Source organism: Corvus brachyrhynchos, unplaced genomic scaffold (genome assembly GCF_000691975.1).
Source record: "Corvus brachyrhynchos isolate BGI_N302 unplaced genomic scaffold, ASM69197v1 scaffold10, whole genome shotgun sequence".
In the NCBI taxonomy this organism is placed as follows: Eukaryota; Metazoa; Chordata; class Aves; order Passeriformes; family Corvidae; genus Corvus; species Corvus brachyrhynchos.
This window is the reverse complement of record NW_008236180.1, coordinates 4,949,219-4,963,585: the sequence shown is the minus strand read 5'-3', so window position 1 is coordinate 4,963,585 and position 14,367 is coordinate 4,949,219.

Genomic DNA, 14,367 nt, shown 5'->3' with positions numbered 1-14,367 from the left:
CCTCACTCCCTCCCCAGGAGCTCTTTGTCTCACATCAGTGCTCTGCCACTCTTGGATCCTATGAGTCCTTCTGCCTCGATGCTTCCTGGGATAAAATGATCTTTCCCAGGAGCTCTGATAGGCTGCTTTAAATCAGCTCTTTCTTGATTCATGCATTTCACAATTCTCTCTCCTCTCCATTCTTGCAACTATAGTTACTGGTGAATTTAAATTTTATTAAAAAAACCCAAAAACCTAGCCAAACCAAACACAAAACAACAAAAACCAAGCCACAAAGAAACAAAAGTAAAACCCACTAAAAGGCATCCTAAACCTCTCTTCCTCCCAAAATATCCGTCTTTTCCTGCTGGAAATGACCCCCACTGAGCTGTGCTCAGGGTGGCAGCAGGGCTGCAGGGCCAGATGGAAGCTGCTGAAGACCTTGGAGATCAAACCACCAGCCTTCAATCTTGACATTTGGTCGTGGGTGGCAGATTTTTTTCCTTTCACACTTAAAAATGTTGCAAACCACAGTAGTTCTCTTTGACGTGGAACTGGAGGCTGATTAACCTTATCTGCTTATGTGCAGATACAGATGTTGAGAAACATTTTCCCACCCACACTGGCCATAACTGGTGCCTGGACCACTGGCCAACACACAATCCACCATCCCGAGCCCTACACCATCCAGAGATCTCTAATGGGGTTTTGGTGCCATTCAGGGCATGGGAATCAGGGGAAAATAAAGTTTTCCCCTTTCTATGCTGCTCTGAGAACCAGCCCTGAATATCCCCACATTTTTAGCATCATTACAGAACATTTTCCTGATGGGTGAAAAAAATGAGCCCTCTTTTCCATTTATGCTCCCCCCAGCACACAGTGCTGAACCAGCAGGACCTTTCCCATCACAGGTGGCAGGACATGGGACAATGATCCCCCTGGTTTTTTTTTCAATAAGGAGGATCCTTCTTCATCTGCTTTCATTAAACCAAGTGCCTGCACCGTGAGCTCAAAATGACACTTTTGAATAATTTAAGATAACGATAATAGAAACATTAAAAAAAACCTCTCGTAGAGACCAAACCCAATTCCTCTCGCAGCTTCTGAATTAGCTTTTCACTTGTAGCCATTTCTGCTCTATCTTAAGAGCTATTAAAAAAAAAAAAAAAAAAGCACGATAGAAGAGAATATTAGGAAATTACTAATGCTTTTTTGAAAGCACCTTTTGCTTAATCTTCTGCAGGACTATTTCTGGATTCCTGTGCAGCTTTCATCTTTACCCTGAGTGTTTTACAAGGCACCTCGCATGCTCACAGCCCGAGTCCAAAGAGGACGGGTTGTTTTTGCGCATTTTCCCTGCAGCTGTTTTGTTCCATTGGAGATGATGCCTCACTGGGTCAGGACTTTTTTTTTTTTTATTTGCTTTAAGGGATGAGCTTTATTTACCAGACAACATTAACCATTTGGATTTCCCAGCTCCAAAATTCCTTGCAGGCATTCTGAATATATTAGGGTAGTTTGTTGTTTGTTTGTTTGTTTTTTCCTTTTAAATTCTATTTTTAAAGCCCGGAATGCTGGGTCTGACACAGCTGGGGACTTTTCATATTTTGCTTTCAGGGAGGCAGAAACACAAACTACTCCTAAAACACCAGGATCAGGACATCATCATTTTTTCCCCAGCAACATCTGGAATATTAAGAGGCTGGAGTGGGATTGGAGTTGCGTTGGCTGAACCAATCTCTGGCAGGAGCCTCCCCCTGCTCGCATGAAGGGAGAAGCAGCCGGAACGTGAGGAGCAGCAGCCGCACTCACCACTCCGTGACTCCAGCTCCATGCCTGCACTTCTCCATTGATTTATGGGGCAGCTCATTTCCAGATCCACCTCCTTCAGGAGGAGGAACTTCAACTCGATGTGGATAATAGGGTCCTATAGCCCTTAAAACACTCGCTGCTTCTTCCTGGGGTGGGGAGGGGAGTGTTACAGCAGAGAGGAATATTCCTCCTCCATGTGAACGGGTCTGGAAATGAACCGAGAGAGGTGATGCATTTTTAATTTAAATAAAATGAAATAAAAAATGTAAAGCTCGTAACCCACAGCAGAGCTTGGGCTGCGGAGGAGGAGATCCCTCACCCCATTCCCGTTGTGAAAGCCGCACAATGGAAGACACACTCGCCTTCCGCCCATTCAATCTCTGCCTTACATCTCTATATCTATACACACATGCCCCACAAAGACATATTTTCTACGTTAAGCCTATGGATTACTGGCTCAGGCCCTCACAAAAAAAAAAAAAAAAAAAATTTAAAAAAAATGTTTCCAAGGCAACGAGCCAGGGGTTGCTATGGCATCTCGGAGCGAGCAGCTGGGCCAATCCCGCTCCCTTCGAGCTGGGAAGGCGCAAAGCCTCTAAATTTAATGTCAGTGCGGAGAGGAAGGGAAGCTGTTGAGGCATGCATGATGCTGAGCGTGCGCTTGCTAAATGCGGACAACATGGCCCCCATGATTAGGACCAGCACACTAATGAATATTCATTGGGCTGATTAAAGCAAAGTCAATTAACTACTTGACTGCTTGATTTTTTCCTGGATTTTAGTCATCTCTTTTAACCATTTTGCCACTGGGGATGCTCTCGTTCTCCCCTTCATCTCCCTCTTTCCTCCTCTATATTTCCTTCACCGACAATTAAGGTTTAGATTTTTTTTTTCCCTTGTCTTCATGCTTTTTACTGACAATCACCCATCCTCCTCTTATTTTACAGATCACTTTATCTCACCAATAGATCACGTTCTTCTAGGGTCACTGTCTTCCACTACAGTTGCAGGTAAGGCAGAAGGTCACAGTTTTCCATCAAATTTTTAAATCTCACGTGTGATTTAATTCCTAATCCACAGCTAAGCAATAATGCTGATTTTCTACTTCACAGTGGGATTTCCCCCCATCACCACAGCCCTTTGTTTTATAGCACAGGGGGTTGTTGTGAGCCAGGTCAAGGGCTGCAGATTATTTTTTTTGATTTGTTAGGTCAGAATTCCTTCAGACAGACAACTCAGACTGAATGTTCTAGGAAACCTAAAGGGATCCTAAAATAAAACAACAATTCATTAAAGACGGTTTTCAATTTAAAGAGATGTCTCTCCCAGTGCAGTAGTGATGTAATAAGACCGTGAAGAGGACTGCATATTTTATAAAGATCATTTTTCAGAATGTGCCTGAAAACTAAAACGTGATTAAATTAAAAATAAATGAAAAATTGTTGGTCCAAAAGAAAAAAAGTCTACATTTGTGAATTCAGCCCTTACAACCTAACCTGGGAAAATACACTAATTTTCACCATATTATTTGGCTTGTTCTGAAAACTCTCTCAGGTTCCTGTATTATATATACAGAGAAAGATGCATTTACATGACTGTTATGACTCTTCTGGAATGGAGTTATTAATAGTTTGAAGTAATACATCCGATGGAAAGATTGGAAAACCTGACCATAATCACCCAGCATTTGAGCTCCTGCCTTTGTCAGCAACTGAAGGAAAAACATGCAGGAAAAGGCAGAGTGTACAGCGGGGTAGGGACAACACTGACTTCAATATCGTTTGTTCAATCTAGCAACTTGCAAACAAAAAAAGAGAAAAATAGCGAAAGAGGACAAATTAGACAGAATATAACTGTGTAGGGGAAGTTTGCATTATTTTCAAGTGCAAACGAAAAAATGCTCAGTTTCCATTCTATAAACTCCATGGATGTACTGGTTTCTCTATTATTTTACTGGATTATGCATATATTTACATGTTTTATAGCTATGCAGTTATAAAAACAAACAGTTGCTTTTCCACCAAAACACAGAAAAGCAGGAGTGACAATGCTTCCCTACGCAAGTTGTATTTTGGGGGCGCGACGTGGCGTTTCCCTGCAAACTCGCTGCGCGTCCACCATCCCCCTGTTAACACCATTATCCCAACTTCTAATCTTCTCATTTGCAGCCTAAAATTCGGCCCCTGTTTGGGCTCAGGGAGTCATCGAGGTGGGGAAGGCTGCTGCAAGGATGAAATCACAGGCACGAGTCGGAGCGCGCGTCCCCGGATTGCCGAGATGACGCCCTTCTTTGCAGAGCTTTATGTTCCTGCCATCAAAATCAGGAATCTGCATAGCAACACTCAGCTCCACGTTGCAGCCACCCAAATCTGAAGAAAAACCCCCAACAAATAATTACCCATTTACAAATTAAGAGAGCAGCAAAAGAAAAGGAACGGGAGCGTGTTAAGCTGTCACGTTCAATTTAAAGAAATATAGATTGGGGGCTCTGTTTCAAAATAACACTTTTTCATCTCTGTGCAGTGGAAATTTCTTCACGGGGGCAATGTGCTAGCATAGATGTACATGCACACAAAGAGAAGTGGAGTAATTCCATTCTCACAAAAAATTTAGAGAATTGGATTCAAATCCTATCTAGGTCACAAATGAAATGTAGTCAGCAACCTACAAACAGGGGAAAAATGAAAGAAAAAGACAAAATCCCAGCCCAGTGCCACACAACTCAGCAGTCTGCAATTCCTGGTCATGAGAGGCCACAGCATTAGCCAGGCAGGGTGTTACAGGTCAGGATTAAGACGCATTAACAAATTCATGTGGAGGAAGCTGGCCCAGCACCTGCCCACAATTTGCCAATTCATTTTGTCCCCCTTCCATGTGAATCAAATTCTCTTTTTCTACTTGGAGGATGATTTTTTTTTTTTAAATAATGTTATACTGGGTAAAATGTACATCCCCAAGCTGTGAAAAGCATTTTAACTCAAAATCTACACAGGAGCAAGAGCAATGTAATTATTGTTCTTATACTGTGAATGATACCAATGTAAAAATGCTCAAAGACATGTATGTGAATATCCACACACTGAGAAATGACAGTAAACTGTATCTATTCTGCTTCTAAGACACATTGCAAATTCAGTAAACTCTAAAAAAAAAAAACTCACCACACAAATACAAACCCAGAAATCTACATCTGCACAATGGAAAATATTCTGAGCACAAACCCATTGCGGGAGCAGTAAATTCAGGGTTAAGTCTCTGGATTCTTGTCTGATACTCTCAGCCTTTCATCATGTCTCTATGAATTTTTATTTCTGTACTCTGGGGTAAATTAAGGCTGATGGTGTCAGTACGGGGTTTTGAGTCCGATTTCAACATTTCTCATGTTTCGCCTGTTTAACTCAGACCCTTTAAGGTTGGTTTTTCAACAATTTAGGAGGAAGGCTTGGGGGCTTTCTAATCCTCTTTCAAAATGCCATATTTTCCAGGAGGCTATTCCCCACCGAGCTCGCCCCCAACACGTTGTGTCAAGGCAGTAGCCATTTTCCCGGGCAGAACAAACTCCTCAGTCCTGGAGAGCTGATGGTGAACAAACCCCAAGAGCAGGAGCACCCTGAGGCTGCAGAGACCCTGAACTCCTGCATCTCCCCACTCCTGAAAAAAGCATCACCCCAGAACCCTCCAGGAAAAGCCTGATGTGTTTGAGATTAAGAACGTGCTGTGTCTGGGATTAAAGCAGAACACGTTTGCAGCCCTCGCAGTGCTAACCAACCAGAGGAGTTATCTGGTACAGGATTCATGTGATTGCTTGAATAATATTCCAGGAGCCGCCGCGTCCCTTCCTCCCCGCATGCACAGCCCTCGATGCAGGCACACACATGGTATTTCTAATAGGATCTCTTCTCCCCTCTCTCTCTCCCCCGCTTTCACAATCTGTCGCTCTCCAATCTGCCCACTCTGCTCTATTTTCCCATCCAATATTCCCCCTCTAACACCTTCCCCTCCTCTTCAGCCCCCACCCTTGCTCTCTCTCCCCCTCCTCCAGGCTCTGCTATCAGTCACCTTAGCCCTGGTGCTGAGTTTTGGGTCTCTGGACATTGAAAGCATTTAGCAGTGTGATTAAAAAGAAGCAATAAAACAAAAAGAAATTTCTCCCCTACTACTAGCATGTAAACAATGTGGTAACTAACTGGCCCCTCTAATAATTTGGTGCCTAAAATAATTTTCCTTTTCTTTTTTTTTTTTTTGCTGGACTATGTTATTAATATTTTATCTCACTTGGTGCTATTTTATCAGAAACTTTACAAACAAGTTCACCACCATCGCTACCTCCTCTTTGTGGAGGGGAAGAAACAGCAGAGGGAAGGGAAAGGCTCAGTCAGAGCTCCCCAGCAGGCTGGTAGTGTAGCCTGAAATAAATGAGGTCTCCTGGGTTCCAGTGCAGTGGTCTAACCATTAGTCTCTGACTAAGAAACAAATGCAGAGAGGCCAGAAAATGTGTAAATTAAAGCAACACTTCGCTTTTCCTTGTAGTCTGTAGAATAATTACAAGATGCAGATGTAGCTAGAGATGCCTGAGGCTCTGGTGATCCCAGGGATACATTTCTAAGATCAGGCTTCTCCTCCAGACCATCCTGCTGCTCTTAGGTGCTGCAGGAACTATTCACTCTGGCTGAAATGTGACCCTAACCTGGACAGCACGGGGCACAAACGCATCTGAGCACAGCAATTGGTTTAGGGAGTTCAGGGGAAGCATCAGGCTTTATCTAGGCCTGGCAGGATTACAGAAATAAGTATTTAATTTCTCAGAAGAGAACAAGCTCATGGCCAGCTTATGTGTGCCTACACATGGATACATACAGGGACACATGGGAACACGGGAGCGCCTTGGCACCACATGCAAGGACGGCAGAGAAGGGTTTTACACAGCATGTGAGGTAATAATAGCTCTTACCACGAGGAAAGATTTACATTCACACTCTTAACTTATAGGCTGTAGGTGCCCCTTGATTTGTGCCGTGCTGCACAGCCCATGGGGTGAGGACAGCTCTGATCCCACAGAGCAGCAGGCATGGCAGCAGCTATGGAAAGGGGATGCAGAGCAAGGACTGCTCTAGGATCTAGTGACAGGGATTCTAGAAGATTAGGACATTCAGCTCCCCTTTCCTAAAGATAAAAGCAACTACCACTAGGAAAAAGAACACTGTGCCCATAGAGAAAGCATTAAACACCACAGAAACTGGAGCCAGTCCTGCAGACCAAGCAAACACTGCATTTAAGCACAAAAAGAAACCAAATCCCCTTAAAGGTCCAGAAAGCTGAGTTAGGTTCTCATTCTCTCTACTCACATCTACAACATGTTATTTTTAGATGGAGTAAAACACAGGGCACCTGATCTCATGGACTGTTGCAAAGCAATTCCTGTATTACACAACAAATCAGGAGCACCACAGAGCTGCTCTGGAAGAGGTGGGATCCAGAGACGTCCTGGTGTGGGCCATGGTTGGAATCATGATTATAACTGGAAGAACCTCAGCTGTTCAAGCTGTTTCCCTGCATGGAACTTCTCCAGCACCACCAGGTTCCCCAATACAAGAGAGATGTGAGTACACAGGAAGTTCAATGAAGGAGCACAAGGATGGTGAAGGGACCAGAGTGTGTTTCCTACAAGGAAAGGCTGAGAAAGCCAGGACAGTTCAGCCTGGTGAAGAGAAGGCTCAGAACATCCAGCCTTCTTTACCAGAAACATGGGCTTCCTGCCTTGGGCAAATACATCTTTATAGAAACAATCCAAGAAGAGATCAGACATGATAAAGATGTGAAATGTCACAGCAATTTGGAAAAGCTGAACCCAAGGACTCTAAACTGGTAAATATGACTCGCCTAACTAGCGGAAAATATTTGCAATCCTGTCAACATAGGCAAATTCCTAAGATCTGAGGCAGACTTCTGAGGTGTGACTAATTCACTCAGCACAAAGGTGACACTGTTGTGACAGAGCACTTGCATCCCTGAACTCTGAAACCAAGATGAAACCATTTCCTACTCTCTGGGGTTTGGTTTGAGTGACATAACTTTCCTATGCCAATACAACAGATTTGAAAACCAGGTTAGAGAGAGTCAAAGCCTCCAGGCTTTAAGTATGGACACAGTCATCTCTTTAGTGTGCATGTGGACACCAAAAACCCAGAATAATTCAAATCTTCTCCTGACAGAGGGTGCAAGAGGTTGTGCATTGGTTCACTTGATATTGTGCCTACGAGACATGAAAACCCCTCCAAAATCTCAGTGCCTCAGTACATGGCTTGCCCATGTGGAGATCCCAGCTCCAAGGAAGCCCTAAGGTCCATCACGAGTCAAATGTGTTCAACATGCAGGGACTTTTCAGGCTCAGAGCAGCCCATCTCTGTGGCCCCTCCATCCATGCCAAGGACCTGCCCTTTGGCTTCACCCACCAAAGCCTTTGTGCTGCTCAGCACCTGCAGAACATGAAGCCACCTCTGTGCTGAGCCGAGCCCTTCCAACAAGTGCAAGTGGGAGGCAGGAGCAGCACACGAGTGCCCCAGCTCCCCGCGGCCCCGGCAGAGCTGCACGCACACGTCACCTCCCCAGGAAGTTGTTTGTATTCTTGGGAGAATGTTGAAAAATCTCTCTGACCCCCAAACATTTACCTTTTGATCGGAGGTTTCCAATGTTTCTGTAGTGTATTAAAGCTGAGATGCTCATAAAAAAACCCTTTGTGTCAACATAGTAAATGACTCTAATTAGGCTGGTGGTGCAATGAAAATGCTTAATTCATTCTGATGAGGCAGAAGGAAGAGCTAAAATGTTTATAGACAATGGGTGAACAGGGAGATATAATGCTGAGTGCCAGCTTTAAATGCAAATTACCACAGAAATCTTTCCCTCTCCACCATCCCATTCCTCCCCCTTCCCCTCTCTCTCTGTCGCCAGCACCACACTGTAATCTCCTAGTGCAGTAATTAGAAGCGAAAGGAGCCACATAGAGGGGCCTCTAAAGGCAACTCTAAAGAGAATTACGGAAAAAAATACCTACCTTTAATAGAAGACAGCACTATTTTCCAAAGTACACCACCATTGCAGCACTTGGCATGGTGGTAGGATCAGAGAGGTGATAATTTGGAGGGCTATTACTGAAATGGGATGTAAATGTCTTTCATTTCTCCCTCCATCTGAACTGGCTTCATCTACAGTATCTGCTCATGGGGCTGGGGACACTGCCTCTTGGAAGAAGGCCCGGCCAGCAGCAACAAGCAAATATTTTTGGGGTGATGGCTCTCAAAGTGTTTCTTCACCTCACCAGAAGTACGGAGCTGCAAGTGGACAAGAGTTGTGAGCTTGAAAAAACACACCCTGGAAGTTGCTATGAGAGAGTAAACATGGAAACCCTACAACGTCTTCCTTAGAAATGTTTCTCATCACACTTGTGGTATCCGACCTTCTTTTAGAAGAGAAATGATACATTTGGTGAGAAGGGAAGAGGACAGAGAGGGAGAGAGAAAAGGCAACCGCTGTTTGGTTTTCACATAGGGCGTGACACTTTTCTCTAAACATTCTCATTTGAAACACCCAGAGTAGCTTTTCCCTGGGAGTTTAAGTGAAGAAATGCTCCTGATGCCAACTTGACAGTCTCAATGCTTTAGGATCTCCAGTATGAGCAATGCACAGCAGCATGCAGATGTGTCTTAGAGCTTCACATCTGGAGTCTGAGCCAAAACCAGGGGCTTTTACATCATCTATGAATTAAATGCTCGCAGTCTTGTTTCAGCATTGAACAAATCCCCTTCTCCTTCCCACACACAGGCACACAAATCACCCCAGTGCTGCGGAAGGTCAGATCAGGAGACTAGAAAGTCTGTCACAGTCTGAGACTGAGCCAAATGAAGTCCTGGTAAAAAGCTGCTGAAATTACATTCTGGATTGAAATCCCTGAAACAAAACTATTTTCTTTCCTCCTTGCAGCAGCATTTGAGCCTCAAGCTTAAGAACAGGTGAGTACACCCTGAGGCACACAAGCAGGATAAGGCAGACCTGGACTTTTGCCAGCAGGAGCAGGGCAGGGAAAAGGGGCAAGTATCAGGCAGAATTTTTGTGGGCACTATGAATTTTTGTCATCTTTCCACACTGACACAGCTGTGTTGTCAGTGGACAAGGTCATGCTCACTGTGGGCACATCATTTAACACTGTGCTCACCTCTGCAGGCAAGCCTGGTGATGTGCCCTGCCCTTTTCTGCAGGTGGCCTGACCACAGCAGCCCACCTGGGCTTGCTTTTTCTTGAGGGATTCAACACCCTTTAGGAAAGCTACCAGAGACTGAGGTGTGCTGCTGGAGGTCAGTGCTCAGACCCCGCTGCCAGATCGTGTTACGTTACCAACTCCCAATAAAGCTGGATTCCCTGACTTAAAATACTTTTATTTGCTAAAAAAATAAAGATGATTTTTTTTTCCCCTCCCTTAAGGCCAGCATCCAGGAGAGGTCCAGCTTTATCCCAGATTCTGGTCTGGGCAGAGTCACACTCCTGCAGGACAGTTGTCACAGAGGTGATGCCACATTTGTGCACTGCATAAACATAAGGGAGCACCCTCCCCTGCATGTCCTCTGCTGCATAAACAGAAACCCCAGACAAAGCTGGACTTGGAAAAAAAAAGGCACAGATTGCTTGTGCCTGCACTTCATTCCCAAGGCTCGGCTCAGCTCATTCATAAAAGATCTCCATCTGACCCGCAGAGCCACCTCCAGCCCCTGGTGTGCAGGTGACGCTGGGCTCTCCTCGAGGATGCCCCTGGGCACGGAGCCGTGTGCCAACAGCTCCCTCTCCCCAGCCGCCAGCGGGAGCATCCCACCGTCTCCTTCTCCCACTCCCTCTCTGTGTTTGCTCACTGAGACAGAAGCAATACCAGTTTGCAGCACAATAAACCATGTAAAGGAAGCATCAATTAACTAGAATACATGGATATAGTATTTAATTAACTGTTAGGCTCACAGTTACCGTATGATGTCATGGAAACCTCGAATCTCCTGGGTGCTGCCTCACACATGCCAACTGGGAATTGGAGCCATCACAAATCCCATGTAAAGTTTGAATCCTGACATTTTTAATTAAAAAAAAAAAAAAAAAAGAAAAGGAGATTCTGACTCTCATAAGTACCTTTTAATTGATATAAACGTAAGCACATCTTTGGTACTCCAGGAGTCCTGGGTGGGATTGCTCCCCCATTCAAGGCCACTGTTGCCAACCAGGGCTTTGTGTGGAGGAACCACAAGAATGAGCCCAGAAGGCTCTATGGAAATAAAAAAGAGGGCAAAATCATACTGGATGGGTTTTCAAGGATATAAGAAGATATACACTACATTTACACTACCTTTGGTATGAGGATCTCAAAGTACTTTGCAAAACAAAAATGCAAACGTTTGAGGTTGTTTGAACAAGGGCGTGTAGTGACACAAAGGGGAGTGGCTTAAAACTGAGAGAGAGTAGGTTTAGATTGGATATTGGGAAAAAACTCTCCCCTATAAGGGCACTGAGGCCCTGGCACAGCTCACCCAGAGAAGCTGTGACTGCTCCACCCCCGGAAGTGTCCAAGGCCAGGCTGGATGGGGCTGGGAGCAGTCTGGGATAGTGGAAGGTGTCCCTGCCCATGGCAGAGGGTTGGAAAAAGATGGTCCCTTCCATTCTGTGGCTCTATAATTTCCTGGTTCCTAATTCAGTATGGAAGATCATTTAAGTCTACAACTTCTTGTTCAGCACATTCCAGAGAGGCATCCAGCTCTAGTTCAGATACTGAAATAATGTAGCCTCATCTGTTTAAGAAGTAAGAGGTATTTTACAGGATTTACGGCTGAGGAAACTGAGGTAAGGGGAGGCTGGGACCATAGATCCAAAACTCAGCGGCTGTTGAGAGCCAGAGCAAGGAACAGAGCTGAGTCACTCCACACATGCTTGTGGTGACCAGTGAGAGCCAGGTAGAAGGACTGGCACCCTCACATGCTGCTGGCAATGTCCAAGCACTTCTAATCCCCCAGGAAGCGCCTAGCATCCCTGAGCATCCCTGCTCACACCGGGTCTGTCAGGGCCTCTCACACCCCAGCACTTGCTGTGCCTCCTTGAAGAGCTGTTCTATAACGCACAGGGTCTGGTTTCCACAGGACCAGGCAGCAGCAAGTATTGGAGTGGGATCCTTGCCTCCCATGAACAAAAACCAACAATCAGCCTCAAGCAACATCCCCACAGAAGTAATTTTACTTCTCCAGCTGCAAACATTAATACTTTCATTCCATCTACTGCAAGATATTTGTTGCCCAATACTAATTTAGTCCCAACACCTTGAATTGCAGGAAAAGTCCTGTATTAAAACCCATCAGGCTGAGATGCCTACCTTCCTTTAGCACTTTGCCAGTAGAGCATTAGACTTACACAGACCCAGACAGGTAAGTACAGTATTATTTTCTGTGAATGAAGGTGTGTGTTCATTTCCTGTATCCATTGTCTATGTTTATGTGGGAATTAGTTTATGGATCACTCTTGACAGAGCTACAGCGCCCTCCCTTAAGGACATTGCTGATATATTACCTTTGAAAGAGAATCACAATTTATTCATTCAAACACAGAGCTAAAGATAGATGCGCCCTGGAATATTTTGAAATATTGCATTATATATAAAATGAAATAGGGGGAAGCTAAATTATACAGCTATAATTACTTAGAGTTCAGGTGGCATTGTAAATAATCTATTCACAACTCGCTCAGCGTTTATTATGTCAGAGCAGAGCAATATAATTAACATGGTATAGATGGGAACTGTGCAAGGCAGATACCTGATACACCCAGATCAAACCCACTAGGACACAAGCACAAAAACACACAAACACATGCGATGCCATTCATAAAAATTCATGTGAAAGTGAGGAAAAATGAGAAAAAAAGGAGCAATTTGAGAATGCTGATGCTTCAGGCCTGCCAACAGCACCAGCACCTCTTTGGAACAGTCATAGTCAAATTTATGGATGTGCTTCAGTGTTTGCATAGCAGGGGCAGAGGTGGTTTTGCATTGACTGTGTTCATGCTACCTATGAAATTCTTTCTGTGCTGCTCTAAAATTGGCTTCGTGGCTGTTAGAAATGAAATTGTTACAAGGAATAAGAAGCTGTCAAACAAAACTTGGAATCTGAAAGTCATCGTCCAACCCTTCCCCACAAATACACAAGTTCAGATGCCAGGACTGAACTGCCTGGAAATTATTAAAAAAGCAGTTAGGCAAAAAACCAAGGAAAATATCAAGGAAATCAGAATACATTATAAAGGGGGAAAAAACTCTAACATCAAAAGTGCCAATACAGCAGTTACATTTATAAGAAAAGATCTCCTGTTCTACCTTGAAATCACAGGATTTGTGCATTCAAAGTCTTGTTTCCAAAAATCTCTGCTCACACAATAGAATTCATATTTACCTTAGCACTGAAGCAATGTTTTAGAAACACATGAAGGTGCCTTTCACAGGCTCAAAGGAGGAATGAGATAAGCAGGTGGCAAACAAAGTCCACTAAAGAAACAGAAAGCTTAGAGGAATAGCTTTTCAAGAGGGTTGGTTTGGGGTTACCATTTCCCTATGTATTTTTTTTTCCCAATTCTGTTTCTGTATCAGGGAAGAAATACAGCAGGGGAACAAAACTCCATCACTGCTCCCAAACTGGAGGTGAGAAAGTGAGGCAGGAATCAGATTTTTCCCTTTACACCTACTTTTCTCTTCTGTAATCAATGTTTGTGGACAGTTTATTACCTGCTTCTCCATTGCAGAGACCCAATAAATATATGAGCAGAGGAGTTTGAAGTTTGCTCTTTCATGGGTTTATTGGTCCAATCTCTTTTCTCTAAAAGCCAGAGAACTTCCCCCATCAGCCACCAGATCTCCTCTACCATTAAGACTTTATCATACCCTCCAAACAGGAACCAGAGCAAGCCCAGAGGACACATCCTTTGACTGTTGGATTTGGTGATCTTAGAGGTCTTTCCCAACCTTAATGACTCCATGATTCCATGACTGGAAGGGCTGCAGCCCAGCCTCCCACAGCACCAACATCACCAGGATTTGAACACACGATTTCTACTGAAGATGGAGAAGTTGCCCAAATAAGTTCAGTTTAAAAAAAATACCATCATTCCAATCAGCTGCACTGAAATCACAATTTCCTTTTTCCTGCAGTTGAATTGGAGGTAGAAAACATGCCCTTAAAGAGTTTTGGCCCAGCACAGAGCTTGTTCTCGGCCCATCTCATCACCTTGCAGCAGAGGTGAAAGCAGGCTGGAAGTGATTCAGGAGGCTGGATACAGAGAAGAAGCAAGTGCTGTGTCTTTTATTAAACAGCATCTGCCCTTCTACTGGATATATTACTTTATGCCAAGTGGTGTGGATTTTTTTTTTTTAAGTAAAGAATATTTAACGTCATATAACAAGAAAAATGGTCCCTTAAATTATTTGTGGCATGTCCTCTGTGCTGCAGAGGAACAAAGCTCACTCTCCCAATGTGCTGCACCAGAGTCCAGGAGCAGTGGTGACAG